At 41.9% G+C, this 14,478-nt stretch overlaps 1 protein-coding gene across 1 annotated transcript in view; it reads right to left on the reverse strand.

Moving 5' to 3' along the window:
* The window catches only part of MET (MET proto-oncogene, receptor tyrosine kinase), a 158,739-nt gene extending 148,340 nt beyond the window's left edge, over positions 1-10,399 (reverse strand). The window contains exon 1 of the mRNA XM_054725928.1: positions 10,139-10,399. The gene's annotated coding sequence lies outside the window, so the exon portion shown is untranslated. The remainder of the gene's footprint in view (positions 1-10,138) is intronic.
* Between the last annotated feature and the right edge of the window lie 4,079 nt (positions 10,400-14,478).

Consider the following 14,478-nt stretch of genomic DNA (forward strand, 5'->3'; position numbering starts at 1 on the left):
GCACACCCCCTACAGGGGATGTGCCCGCAACCAAGGTACATGCCGCCCTTGACCGGAATCGAACCTGGGACCTTTCAGTCCACAGGCCGATGCTCTATCCACTGAGCCAAACCAGTTAGGGCGACATTCATTTCTTTTAGGGCAAGGCTGTTCTCTGTCTACAAACTTTGCTTTGGCTGCTTTTAAAAAAAATTAATTTGGTAGAACTTAAAATATTGATTGCACTGTTTTACACTCAATTTAAAAAATAGGTAGGAGTTGTCCTGGCTGGTGTGACTCAGTTGGTTAAGCGTCATTCTATGCACCAAAGGGTCACTGGTTTGATTCCTAGTCAGGGTACATGCCCAGGTTTTGGGCTCAAATCCCAGTCGGTGTGTGTGTGGGAAGCAGCCTATTGATGGTCCTCTCTCACATCGATGTTTCTCCCTCTCTCTCTTCCTCTCCCTTCTTCTCTTTCTAAAATCAATAAAAACAAAACAAAACAAAACAACCTTAAAAAAACAACAACCCAGCTAAGGTAATATTTTAAGCCCAAAAGCTCATGAGGGTCCTAAATGATTCTATTTGCCTGTGGTTTTTGTCTTAACTAGGCAGTAGCTGGACCACGAGCTCACTTTGGCCAGGATAACCATCAGTAGGAGCTAGAGGGATTCTGCCTGAATGTGAGGCCACAGTCCGATGACAGATGCTCACCTAAGACTCTCAGACAGGAAGTAAAGGTAGGCCCTAATATGAGTTTTCCTCAAATCTTCAGACTACTGTCTGAGTTCATGTTTGGAACATGACAAATGCAATTCCTGCACACGCTCCAACATGGACTCTGTAGATTCAAGGCCCAAAGAAATGGCCTCAAGATAATGTCCACAAGAAAAGCTAATATACCTCTACAACAGATGACATCCCAATGGAAAGTAATTGTGGATACAGTTTTTAGGGACATAACTTTTGTAACAGATGCATTACAATCACTGATATGCTAGGAAATTTTAGTCATGAAAATGTTGAAAAACAGTTACAAGTTTGTTTGCTTTTAATACAATGATTTCTTCTGAAACATTCATTTAGAGTGTTTGTAAGTAACTAATAGATGGCTTAGGACATAACTTTTAGTCTGAGTGTCATACTAAAAGTTATCCCTGCTTCTGCTAAATATTCCTGCTAATCTTACTGGTAGTTGAGGATAGGGTAAACTAAGAGGCCCGATTTAGGAGTGGATAGATTATAGTCTAGCTTCTCCCAGAATCAAACTACCTGTGACAGAGTTGGAGGAAGTTCAGACTTTGCTTATTGTGTGCCCTACTATTTCCCTGTGAGCTTCCCTTGATTCTGTACTCAGCTTTTTTCCTATTTGTACGGCAGCAGCCTGATTCCTAATAGGGCACTCTATTCATGATTTCTAATGCACCCAAGCCCATGACCCTACAGCATATCCACTTACCTCTCCCCTCTCTTAACCCATAAAAACCTCTAGGTTTTCTACTTCATTATTTATTTTCTGTATCTGTGGCATGAGAGATATCACAAATTTTTTTTTAAATTGAACTACTTGTTTCCAAATGTATAAATATAGAGGCATTTGACTGCTAGTTTATCAAACTGTGAGACCTTTTAAATGGAGTTAAAAATAATCCTATATAATCAAAGGCTAATATGCAAATTGACTGAACAGTGGAACGACCAGTCGCTATGATGTGCACTGACCACCAGGGGGCAGATGCTCAATGCAAGAGCTGCCCCCTGGTGGTCAGTGCACTCCCATAGGGGGAGCACCGTTCAGCCAGAAGCCAGACTCACAACTGGCGAGCATAGTGGTGGTGGCGGGAGCCTCTCCTGCCTCCGCCACAGTGCTAAGGATGTCTGACTGATGGCTTAGGCCCAGGGAGCGGGCCTAAGCCATCAGTCAGACATCCCCCAAGGGCTCAGGCCAGGCTGAGGGACCCCTTCACCCCCAAGTGCAGGAATTTCATGCACCAGGCCTCTAGTTTAGTTATAAATGTATACAAACACATTAATATATAAATTATTATTGATCTTCTGGTTAACCATTGAAACAAAACTTAAGCAGGTCAAAACTATACAAATAGCTCAGCCAGTATTGCTTGGTGGTTGAATGTTGACTTATGAATTGAGGTCATGGTTCAATTCCCAGTCAGGGCACATGCCCAGGTTGCAGGTTTGACCCATAGTAGGAGATCTCTCATTAGTGATGTTTCTATTTCTCTCTCTCCCTCTCCCTTCCTTTCTGAAATCAATAAAAATATATATTTAAAATAAAATCAAACAAAAAAACAAAACTATATAAATAAGTTACTCCTTATACAGTGCAATCTATAATTAAATTTCAAAACAAGCTTTAATGATGATATATGTATTCAGCAACCTTCAGGTTCACTTAAGAGAATCTCCATTTCAAAACCATAATAACACAATTTTCCTTTCTTTCCCCACCAAGATATAAGAAATTGCCAAATTCTGGCACCTCAATGTCACACAGATACAAGACACTTTTGATCAGGGAAAGTTTTCTGGGGGCCAAATGTGATGCGTTGTTAGAAATTCATAATATAACAACAAAAAGATCTCAATGTACATGTTTCAGTACTGCACTTCCTAAATTCATTCTTTCTTTGAGACAGAAGGAGTTGCTGTTTCCATAGCTTTAATACTCTAGTCATGTACTTTTCAACTGTACTTAAAGTTACATATTTGGGATGAGTCCCTATGGGAAGTCTAGTTACCAGAAAGCACAGACTCACAAACAGGAAATATAACTAGAGTAAGAAGGTGTTGTTTTCCACACAATAGAGTTCAAAGATGTGTCATTCACGTAATTTGGAGCAAGCCCCAACACCACTATTATTGTTCAGTGTCCCTTATGACAACTTATGATTAAAGCATCATGTTTTCCAAGCCTGTTTGAACTTGTTGCTCTTGCTTATAGATACAAATAACCTGCCCCTTTCTGTGCATAGTTTTCAATCAATAAGCAAGCATATCAAGGTGAAAAGCAGGATAGCAGGAATTGCAAAAGCTGGGGGGGGGGGCTGGGGCGGAGTGGGGAAACAATTTTCAGAAAGCATATGGTAAAACTGAATACTTAATCAAATTAGCCTAGAATTCCTTCCTATTTTCAGCACTTTTTTGCAAAAGCAGTTGCTTCATGGCACAGAATGAATTTCAATAAATGTCATACATTTAGTTAGATGGCTTATTTTAAAAATTTGTCGAACCAGGTCACTGGCTCAGAATAGATCTCATTCTAAGACATGACAGATGGATACTGATATTGAACAGAAAGATTGACATTAGCTGGAAGGTTTTGGGCAGAAGAAAATGTCATTCATTTAATATTCAACAACATATTTACTGAGTGCCTACTGTGTGCCAGTGTAAACTTATAATAAATATTTGGACTTTAAAAATATATGTAATATTTTACATTACAATAGAAAGAGGAGTTGTGCCAAAATAACGTCCTTGGGGTTAGTAAGGATTATAACGGAATAGGACTGGTCTTTAAAAATACTTTTATTTTTTACAGTGCATCAGAAAAATGCATTAGTACTCATTCAAACATCCATTCCGTCATGGTTGCAGGATTTTAGATTTCAGATTTTCGACGACCCTTAGTAAAATCCAACTTCCTATTTTTCTGGAACAAAAGGGGCCTTAACATGGCTTCAAAGATTTCTTAGACATCAAAGAGCTTAGAGAGACATACAGTTTATAGATAATGATTTAGGATTTAGTGAATAAAAAACACATGGATTAAATTTCTTTTAAAAGACCCCTAGGTTTACTGTTTAAGAACTAAAATGTTGGTCTAAACACGTTAGTCTCGAGCAAAGCTCAAATTGGTTTTTAAAGACAGAGCTGTCTTACGGACCTAAAACTTGGCTGGGTTTTCCTCTAACACATGATCAGGCTTCAAAAGGAGGCAACCTGCCTTCTGCGAACCAGATTTACTCCACCTCTCTTTCTCTGACTTGTGAAAACTACATTATTTCAAAGGGCTCCAGCTTTGAATGCTCTTCTTGATATTAAGCAAAACATTAAAAACCAAAACCATCTCATGGTCTTACTGAACAAATGGAGTACTTCTTAATTCCTCCAAGTCAATTATTTCCTTTGTTTTAACGTACAACTTTAAAATTGGACCTGAGATTCAAGGTGCTGTCTCAGATTTCCAACTAATGAAGAATAAAATATCATTTCAAAGTAGGAAAAGGCCACTGATCTTTTATTTATTTATTTTTTTAGTGTTTTTTTTTTCCAAGTCCAAGTTCTATTTTATTTTTTTAAATTTCTTTATTGATTAAGGTATTTACATATGTGTCCTTATCCCCCCCATTACCCTCCCAACCCCCCTGATCTTAATGTGTGTACTGCTTCATGACACATTATTATATTTGCATTAAAATAGTAGGAAGAAATACAGTACATAATCTTCTGGTCTAACGCAGTGGCCTTCCGGAAGGCCACTAGCCTGGGTATTTAAAGTTCTTAGGACTAAAGGAAACAAGTTAGTGCACAACCTGTGAGCTTTTATTCCTTTGGAAAAATAGATTGCAACACACATCTGATGGCTTTTAAGGGCTCTTGAAACCAACACAGTGTGCGTTTTGAATTCCAATGGTAGAGAAATAACAATGGCGAAGTTCAGGAAGATCTAAACAAAACAAAACAAGAAACTGCCAGTATTCCAAAGAGAGGGTGTATTCTGAATGAGAACTTGGAAATGAAATATGAAATGTACATATAAAGTTACAATGAATTTAGGTTTCAGAAAATGAATGCTTTGGTTCAACAATTAAATCGCTAGATAACCCTCTAGTTTAGAGTTACATATATATATATAGGTTGATAGAAAGTGTGGTGGGCTGATGAGTTTAGAAAAAATAAGTATGTGCCAATATATGAATTTTTAAGTATCCTTTTCTTTTTAAATTGCTAAACTAATATTCCAGAGAGGGACAAAAAATCTGAGAACTACAGAAGATAACACACTTTGCAGAAGTGGTCCTAGGTCTCTTTGGGCAAGTGTGCTGCTGAAGGTCACACAGCACCTGAAGGTCACACGGGGGATCACTTGGCAGGTCTAGTCATGGCCAAGATTGAAAACAGGACCATCAGGAGCCAAAGCTGGCCCACAGACATTTTGTCTCTCTAGCCACACAGTTTTAAACATGCTGAGTTAACATTTAAATATTGAGAGATCTCTAGCTTCTCCTGAAAATTTGGAAGCACCACATGCCACACACGGGGCCTCACGTTAGTGCTGATGACACCAAGCAGTCGCTGCCCTCTTAGGGCTTTTCCTGAGCAGGCTGTCCTTCCCTAGTGAAAGGGTTAGCTTTACCATTTAGGTTAGCTGTCTGCAAATCTTGATACAGGATATAGACAGCGTATGAGGAAGAAGGAAGAAAAGATGATGGAAATCCAACACAGTGGCTTAACACTGGAAAGGTGTAAGGAAGGTAAGAGAAAAAGAAAAGAAAGAAAGAAGTGCACAGCAGACAGGACTGTATGCTATAAAAAAGTACCCCCTGCCGCTGCTGTCTCCAGGTGTATACTATGGAGGGGATCCATGGGTTTTGCTCTCAACAAATCCCTTTGGGCCAGGCTCACAGTGTAGAAAACAAGAAGGAAAATTGTCCATGTGGAGCAATATCCCTGATCAAGGATGGGACCAGGCAAATGGAGGAGAATACCATGGCTTCTCTTCTTCCATACCCCATAAACCAAGGGATGTGGAACACAACTTCATCTTCATGTTGAGACTGTAGTGAATTATGGCAGGCACTGCCCAGGTACTCCCCATAAGTAACCAGAGGCTCTATGTACAGCTGTGCGGGCCGTGGACTGCGTAATTCCAGACAAAACAAAATGAGAATGGCACTCCCAGGAATGCAGGGGAGAAGCCCTGCTCCAGATCTCCACTTGGTTTGTTTTCTCATCTCCTTCGAGTTCTAGTCTTTGAAGTAAGGCCTCCTCTGATCCCACTACTGAATTTCTCAATCACCACCCGATTTCCCCTTATTCCCCTCCACCACTTTAGCTTCCTTATAGCTCTTATCATCACCTCATATACAACACATTTTATTTATTATTTGCCTTCCTAAATATAGAATAGAATATCACGAGGTCGGAGACTTTTGTCTCTTTTATTCTCCGATGCATTGCCAGAATCTCAAGTTATGCCTAGTAGGTGCACAACAAATTCTCCATAATGACCAAATCCTTATCACTGTCTTGGAGTACAGCAAATAGCTTTGACTAGAACCTGTGATCCTCTGACCACATTTTATAATTGCTCTGGCCATATTTCATAATAATCCTTTGTTATATTTGGAGAAATACATTTTCAAATCCTATGGACCATTATATAATTTATATGGCTCATAAGCTCTTATATAACTTCTATGGGCCCTATAGCTATTACAGAAATTGAAAACAACAGGAGTATCCTCCATAAACATACTTGCAGAAATTCGCATAATCACAGAAGAAATATGTATACCTGGGTATGTGATTAGCCAATTAACTGCTTCTTTTTTCTTTTTAATTGCACTGTGTTTACACCTCCTGCTACAAATGGCCAGATGTATAATTTTTCTCTCAATTACATTTTACAGCTTATAAAAATACTTTTTCATTTTGTCCTTGAAAAGCAAAGTAATCAGATTCTACTGAACGTTTTTACTGAAACAAATTCCAAGGAGAATATAGTGTTAAACACAACTGAGGAGATATCTGAGAATGGGCTTTCTAACAGAAGGGTAGATGACAAAATTAGTCACAACTCTTAACCTGATAATAGGAGAACGCCCCACACATGTGAACAAAGCTTTTCTTGGTATGCTTTACTACAAAAAGAGAAAGCAAGAAAAACGAAAACACTGGAGGAAGAGAAGGTGAGGAAATCCCTAGAAACTAGAAATGTGTATTCCTCATTCATCACTAACCTAAGGTGTCCCAACCTATTTCTGTGGAAATGCTTCAAAGAGTTAACCTTCACTGATGACTGGGCAGATGCTGTATGGTGATGTTAAGACACCCTTCGGAGCTAGGCTCTTGCACAGTTTTGTTGTCTATTTTATGGGGGAGTTAAGGGACTGTCTACCTTGTAAGGTTGTTGTACTATCAGAAAGATGATACACTCAGAGGCAGCTTGAAAATTTTAAGGGGTCTTTAAGTTCCAATCTTTTGACTAAAAACGAAAATTGTATTTAATAGCAAATGGGATGATTTCTAACCATGTCATTCTCGTGTGATATCCCCTTAATAATTATGGATCTTGGTTCCATTTTATGTGTTAATTATCTGTATACCTAGATTGTAAACTTTTCGAGGGACAGAGATTTAATTTCTTCTTTTTAAAAAAATGTTTTCATTGAGTTTTAGCGAGAGAGGAAGGGAGAGGGACAGAGATAGAAACATCAATAAGAAAGAAACAACATTAATTGGCTGCCTACTATACGTCCCCCACCCCACCCCACTGGGGATCAAGCCCCCAACCTAGGCATGTGCCCAGACTGGGAATCGAACCAGTGACCTCTTGGTTCATGGGCCATTACCATTCTTAGCTGTGTTTAGAAATGTGGGCCTGACAGCAACTTTGCCTGCTAACTCAAGTGATGCTGAATTGACATTAGTCAGTAGTATATCTATCATTTATTACTAAGAGGACTATTTATTTTGTGCTGAGCAAAGCTCATGAAGAAATTACGTCCTGAGGGCTAGAATCAAAGACAACAGTTTCAACATCCACCAGTGAGGTAAACTCCCTGGCACTTGAGTTTCTGCATATTTTCTCCCCTTAAGGCGGTACAATTAGGAAACGTGGTATGCCATGAACAAACACAGCAGCTCAAGGAAAATATTAGGGATGATGGGAAAAGGAAAACATAGATGTTCTGGTGAGAAGCATTAAACCTAATGACAGTGACAAAGAAACCATGAAAATGGAGAAACGGGGCATCCAAGGGCGTGGAAGCACCTCTGACCAAACGGAGGGAAAGGGATGGGAGGAAAGGGGCAGAAGGATGGGAGAGGCCCTGAGTGTGCAGGGAGCTATGCATCATTATAGGTGCGTCACCACAGGCACTGGGGCAGCCACCGCTGTGAGTCCTGAGAGGCTGTTAGACTTTTTGTGTTACTCACTTTATCTTGACATGACCACATTTGAGAAAAAGTTTATTTGAAGTTACTGTATAGATTCGTAAAAGAAAACTAAGACTAATGCTATTTTGGACTTAAAAAAAACACACAACAGCTGAGGAAATTGATTTCTGAAATGTATTTCTTAGTTCAATCCTCATGTAAACAAATTTTAAAAATTTAAGGTTATAGTGGAGTGGAACACATGCTTAGAAGGTCTTACAATGAATTTGTAAGAGGGGTATTTTTCCTGCTCAGAAAAGTGTCGTCTTTTTCATTGTAGGTTTAAAAGTCATGAAGATGCCAGTTATGTCCTTTCATATTGACTGGCTGTGGTTAATCTTGCACATCTTTATCATTCAGATACACTAATCTTTATCCTTTATTCACTAATTCTGAAGGCACATCTAATGTGAATCCTTATTTGTGATGTACTAAGAACAAAGCAGTCTTTGAAAAAGCAGGAGTCAGCAGACCATCTCCTATATACCATAAATCACATTCGGCTAAAATAAAGCTATTTTCAGGTTCATAACCATAGACTTATGCACCGTTAAGTGTGAAACCTGAAAAGAGTTTTAAAAACAACAGTATATTTTATAGGCACTCAGACATATTTCTGGTACTACAAAAATTTCTTATGAGGGATGTAAATCTCACCTGTGTTATTCAGCAGTTCAAAAAGAATGAACACTGAATACACCCAGCCCTGTAGCCCATGGTGGGAACCATGGAACCAAACCACCTCACTTCTGTTCCATTGTGGAAGTTTGCATGTTCACACAAAGCCCGATCCACTTAGAGCGAGGAAGGAAAGCTTTGTACCTGTAAATAACCCAGGCAACACTTACAGCTTACAGAAAAGCACAATTTATGTCCCAGCAGCACAGAGAATCATGATGTACATTACTTTCAGATCATCTTCATGCAGAAAAAAGTCATTCATCAGCTATAATAGTTTAGCTGTAAAAGAATATAATGTTTCTCTGAATCCATTTGCATGTGTCTGGCTGACGGAAACAACAGAATAAACCTCTACCCAACTCTACAATATGTGAACAGTCTTCCTAAAATTCAGGAGAGGGTCCAGATAGCATATAATCCCTCCAATGTCAGTTTATACAATCCTATCATATTCACGGACCATCTTAATTTGGCAGTTAAAGTGTCCTGATTATTTCGCCTAAGAAAGTTGACAATATTTCATTCCACCCAAGCGCTCCTTTGAACACGAAGTGTGATAAGGTAAAATACAGTGGGCAACTATTCATGCATGAGCCACTGGAATCCTCTTCAACTGCCAAATCTGTAAATGGCTCTTTGGAAATATAAAGGTATGAAATGGGAAACCGCACTTAGTTGTAAATTCTGCACTGGCAATAGTCGGTGAAAATACTTTCATTTGTGCTTTAATTATCAGGCCAGTACTAGCCGGTCTATCCGACCTCTGGTTATAATCTGTTTACCTAATAAGACAGATGTCCTCCACAGCGCCCCAGCAAAGAGCTAAGGTACAATTGAAAATGATGGATCGCAAGTCCCGTGTATTTGCCAGAGATGAAGAATTCAGCCCTTCACAGAAACATCTGTCCCTTGGAAGGACCCTCACGTAAAGAACAAGGGTGAAGAACAAGGAAACCTATGGGTTCAAGCCTTGTCAGTAGCATCACCGTGGGACAGGGTGACCAGGTCCCTTTTATAAGGGCTGAGTCAGATCACAGCCTTGAAACTTGCCTGGCCATAAAGAGACACACACCACTCTCCTACCAGCGCCTCTGAGTCATACAGGTGGCCGTCTGATGCGAACCCCTAAAACAGAAAAGCCTCCAGCTAGATTCGACCACGTCCCTTGTTTCTGAGGCCCCCTAAACCCTCGCCTACCCCCCTGGAACAGCAGTCAGGTCCCTCGGGGAACAAAGAGGCAGAAGCGCCGGGGCGAGGGGTGGGGTGCGGGATATGGAGAGGGTTGTCGTTTTACCTTGAGGCGCCCAGGAACCCGCGGCAGAGAAGTCAGCCGCGCAGGGACCACCCGCGCGCTCCGCGCCTCCTCGGAGCGAGTCAGCTGTCGTCCCGCGTCTGGCTCGCGCCCTCCGCTGGGCTCCGCATCTGGTCACAAAGCGCTGGGCGAGGGCCTCGGGTCACCTGCGGCCCGAGCCGGCGAGCGTCCGATCGGCCGGCGGCGGCGCTCTCTCCGCCCCTTCCCACCCGCGCGCCGATCGGCTGGTGACTCAGCCGGGAACCGGCGCGCGCGGCCCGAGGCGGCCCGGGCGCGTCCAGGCGGGAGGCACGGCCCCACCACCGGACCCAGGAGCTCGGCCTCCTGCCCGCCCCGGCACGTGTTCGTCTGTCTGGCGTACTGTCCGTCCGCCTCGTCCGCGGGTCCAAGGACCCAAGAGGTGCTGACTGGCACCACTCCGAGAGGGGAATCGGCTCCCGCCCTTCCTGCCTCCCGCGCGCCGCGCCTGGCCCCGCGGGGGTCGCGTTTCCTCCCACCCTTCGCCCGCCCACGACAAGGTGAAACTTTTTAGGTGAACTTTTCTCGCCCTGTGCGCTCACTCCTCCCCAAGCTGGGGCAGTTTGAAGTTAGCACGACGGCACACAAGTGGCACCCAGTCTCCCCCTTCTGGCGCTCGCGGGGCGAGCGTCACCGGGCGCGCGGAGCGCTCGGCGCGCACACCCCGGGCCCCCCGCGCGCGCACAGCCCGCGCGCTGCGGGAGGGAAGGGCGCGAGGCTCTGCCTCTCCCACGTCTTGGTTAGCTGCCGGGCACGGACTCCGGGAGAGAAAGGTTTGGGCACCACGTAAACAAGGAGTTCATTGTCAGAGACAGAGGTAGGAGTGGATGGACGGATTGTCCAATGATTCCATTATGCAGCGATTATCCCCTACTATAACTCGGATTTCTGGAAGGAAGAACAACACAGGAGTTTAACCCCGAGGAAACCTCAGTTTCCTTAACTTTTTTTTTTCTTCATAGCAGGAAACAGGCTGATTAAATAACTAGGCAAACATCAATGAACAAGCAAAAGAGAACAAAAGTTTAATTCTTGAATGTTGAAATCTTATGATTAGAAAAAAGGGCTTGAGGGCTTGTTTAGTTGTATTAGGATTGTGTTAGGATAACGTTATATCCCACATGTCTGAATATAAGAATTGACATTAACTTTCAAGAGAAAATAAAAGTCACAGGTAATGGGATCTGAGGAACAGCATTGCCTTACGGACTCAGCATTCTCCTTTCCAACTCTCCTTAAGGGCTTGTTCAGATAACAGCATCTGTTAGATGTTCACAGTTGTCGGACAATTTTCTATGCAGGTTCGGGAATTATTTACCACAGATTGGAAAATAGAAAAGTAGAGTAAGAATCGTTAGCGTTTTCCTGAGAGCTTACTACGTACCAGGCACTTTGCCAGGGACTCTACACAAAGTAATTTCAGTCCTCGAAAGCGATTACCTCGTGATTCCTCGGTTTTATGGAAGAGGGCAGTTCCCTACTTAAGGGTAGAGTCCTGCATTGAAGCATTCTGCAAATGATGAAACTGAGTGCCTAAGAGTCCTGAGAGAGTCACACCGCTCTTAGTAAGATCAGAGAGGTTAGGACCCACTCAAATCCCAGTCAGGTGTCCTTCACACCATGCCAAGAGGTTGGCCAGGCTGACTAAACAACACACTCCTACCAAAGATTTCTTGATATCACATGGCATAATTTAACAATGACTATGGTTCATAATAAAATGCTAATTTAGTGGCTGGAAGGTACTGGGCCTATTTATGGACAGATCAATTACAGATTTTGGGTTCATTACCAACTTTCAAAAAATGATGAATAAACTAATGAACACACACACACACACACACACACACACACACACACACACACAATTAGCCATAGTTGTCCAAAGGAATTACTAGAGTGCTGTTTCTATTTCCTAGTTTCCATAGCAATATGTTATCTGGATTTGTAGATTGCATTATGTAGTTGCTTTAACAGGTTTTCTGAGTTTGTGTACCATGATAACAATATAAAAGAAAAATATTCCAATTAAAGTGGTGGAAAGACTCAGAAAAGCCAATGCAAAGTGGAAAATAGAGCATAAATTCAAATAATATGTTATATATTGTCAGTACTGAAGTTTACTAGTTTCTAATTATTGAAAAATTTCAATACAACTTTAAAACAAGTAAAAACTGTCATTTTAAAAAATATATATTTTATTGATTTTTTACAGAGAGGAAGGGAGAGGGATAGAGAGTTAGAAACATCGATGAGAGAGAAACATCGGTCAGCTGCCTCCAGCACACTCCCTACTGGGGATGTGCCTGCAACCAAGTTACATGCCCTTGACTGGAATCGAACCTGGGACCTTTGAGTCCGCAGGCTGACGCTCTATCCACTGAGCCAAACCAGTTAGGGCAAAAACTGTCATTTTGATTTATTAATCATAAATAAGGAGATAACATTTTTATAAAAATAACATAACTAAGAACAGCATAAGTAAAACTAATCAAATAATTAGTTTTTAAACACTGCCTAGATAGATTTGATCAGGAAAACGAGGACAAGTAATTTCACATGTTTGAAAATGGGAAGAAGCAGATACTTTATAAAGGCAATAGGAGCGCTACAATTCAGTTTTGGTTTTGTGGCAAACTTCAATATTTGCTGTTTAACTTTTCCTTGGGCCCATGGCATTGGTGGCACACTGAATGATGAAGTTCTGTTGGTATTTTCCTAACCAAAGCAAACCCCTGTGGTTGGCTAAGCAACACCTGTTCCCAATCAAATATTCCCCTGCCTTCTTCCACTCTTGGGGCTTGAAATGCTTGTTTTCCCAGACTCCTCTGCAGCCAAACATGGCCACAGGATGTCATTCTGGCAATGAGGTGATGCTGAAGGCTGTTGGGGACTTCAGTGAAAGAGTTTAGTTTCCTGTTTAAGGGGATCTTATGAGCTGGTGCCACCCCTTCCCATTTCTTGCTTTCTTGATTTCATATATCATGCCCAGCAGAGAGCTAGCCATCTTGCAACTATGGAAAAAGAAGTTGGCTCTGACATTGCTGAGCTATGGCACCAATGCTGGTAGACACCTGCTGATCAAGTATTTTGTGGAAAAATACTTGTTCTAGACACTGTTAGCCAGTGTTACTGTTTCCTTCGGCCAAAAGCATTCAAAAAGGATATACCTCTCAAATGGGGAGCAAGACATCTCCCAGACGGAGTTTAGCACAGTAGTTAAGAGTGTGGGTTTTAAAGCCAGGTAGCCTGGATTTTAATCCCAGTTCTGCTGCTTGCTAGCTGTATGACTACGGGCCAGTGGCTTACATTCTCTGAGCCTTATCTGTAAAATGGGGATAATAATAGTACTATTTTGAGGATGAAATGAGGAGCTAGCTATAAGTAAAGCACATGGAATAGTGTCTGATAAAATATAAGTGCTTAAAGGCATGCTTGTGGATAACATAGTGCTAAACCATAAACATGATCTCTTCTGTTGACCTGGAGATGGGCCTAACAGTAGCCATAGTCAAGGGAGAGAGGAACACAGTGTCCCGCCACATTCTTCCTGCTTTCCCTTCAACACATTGCAATTTGGGTCTTAGAAGGTTCTCTTTAAGTTCATTCGAATGGTGCTGTTTTTGAAACAAAAATGAAAGCAATCTTCTTAAAACAGGGGCTTTATGCTGGCAGCCTGTGGAAGGTAGGGCCCACAGACATGCACAGGCCCACAGAAGGTTTTTTAAAGTTTGTGCTGCAGCAGACAGAACATATGTTATGTAGTTTGCCACCATCTTCTCTTACAATCCATCTAGCCTACTTCTGATCTTTTTTTTTTCTTTCATCTTTTTTTTAAAAATTAATTTCAGAGAGAGGAAGACAGAGGGAGAGAGATACGAATATCAACAATGAGAGAGAATCATCGACTGGCTGCCTCCTGCACACCCCCTACTGGGGATTGAGCCTGTAACCTGGGCATGTGCCACTGGACCACACCGGCTGGGTCTACCTCTGATCTTGATGTCACTTTGTCCTGTAGGCATTAGGATTTGTGACACCTGTCTTAGAATATTTTTTTTCTTGGATTCTCTCTCTCTGCCCTCTCCAACTCTCTGATCAAGAAGAAAAATTATTTGATTGTTTCTCAAATAATATCTGTGGATAACATACACTGAGTGGCCAGATTATTATGATCTCTAATATATATATTAGAGGCCCGGTGCATGAATTTGTGCATGGTTGGGGTCCAGCCAGCCTGGCCAGGGGGAGGGGACATGGGCGGTTGGCCGACCTGCCTGCTGGTCGAACTCCTGGTCGAGGGG

The sequence above is a fragment of the Eptesicus fuscus genome, chromosome 14 (assembly GCF_027574615.1).
Source record: "Eptesicus fuscus isolate TK198812 chromosome 14, DD_ASM_mEF_20220401, whole genome shotgun sequence".
Lineage (NCBI taxonomy): Eukaryota > Metazoa > Chordata > Mammalia > Chiroptera > Vespertilionidae > Eptesicus > Eptesicus fuscus.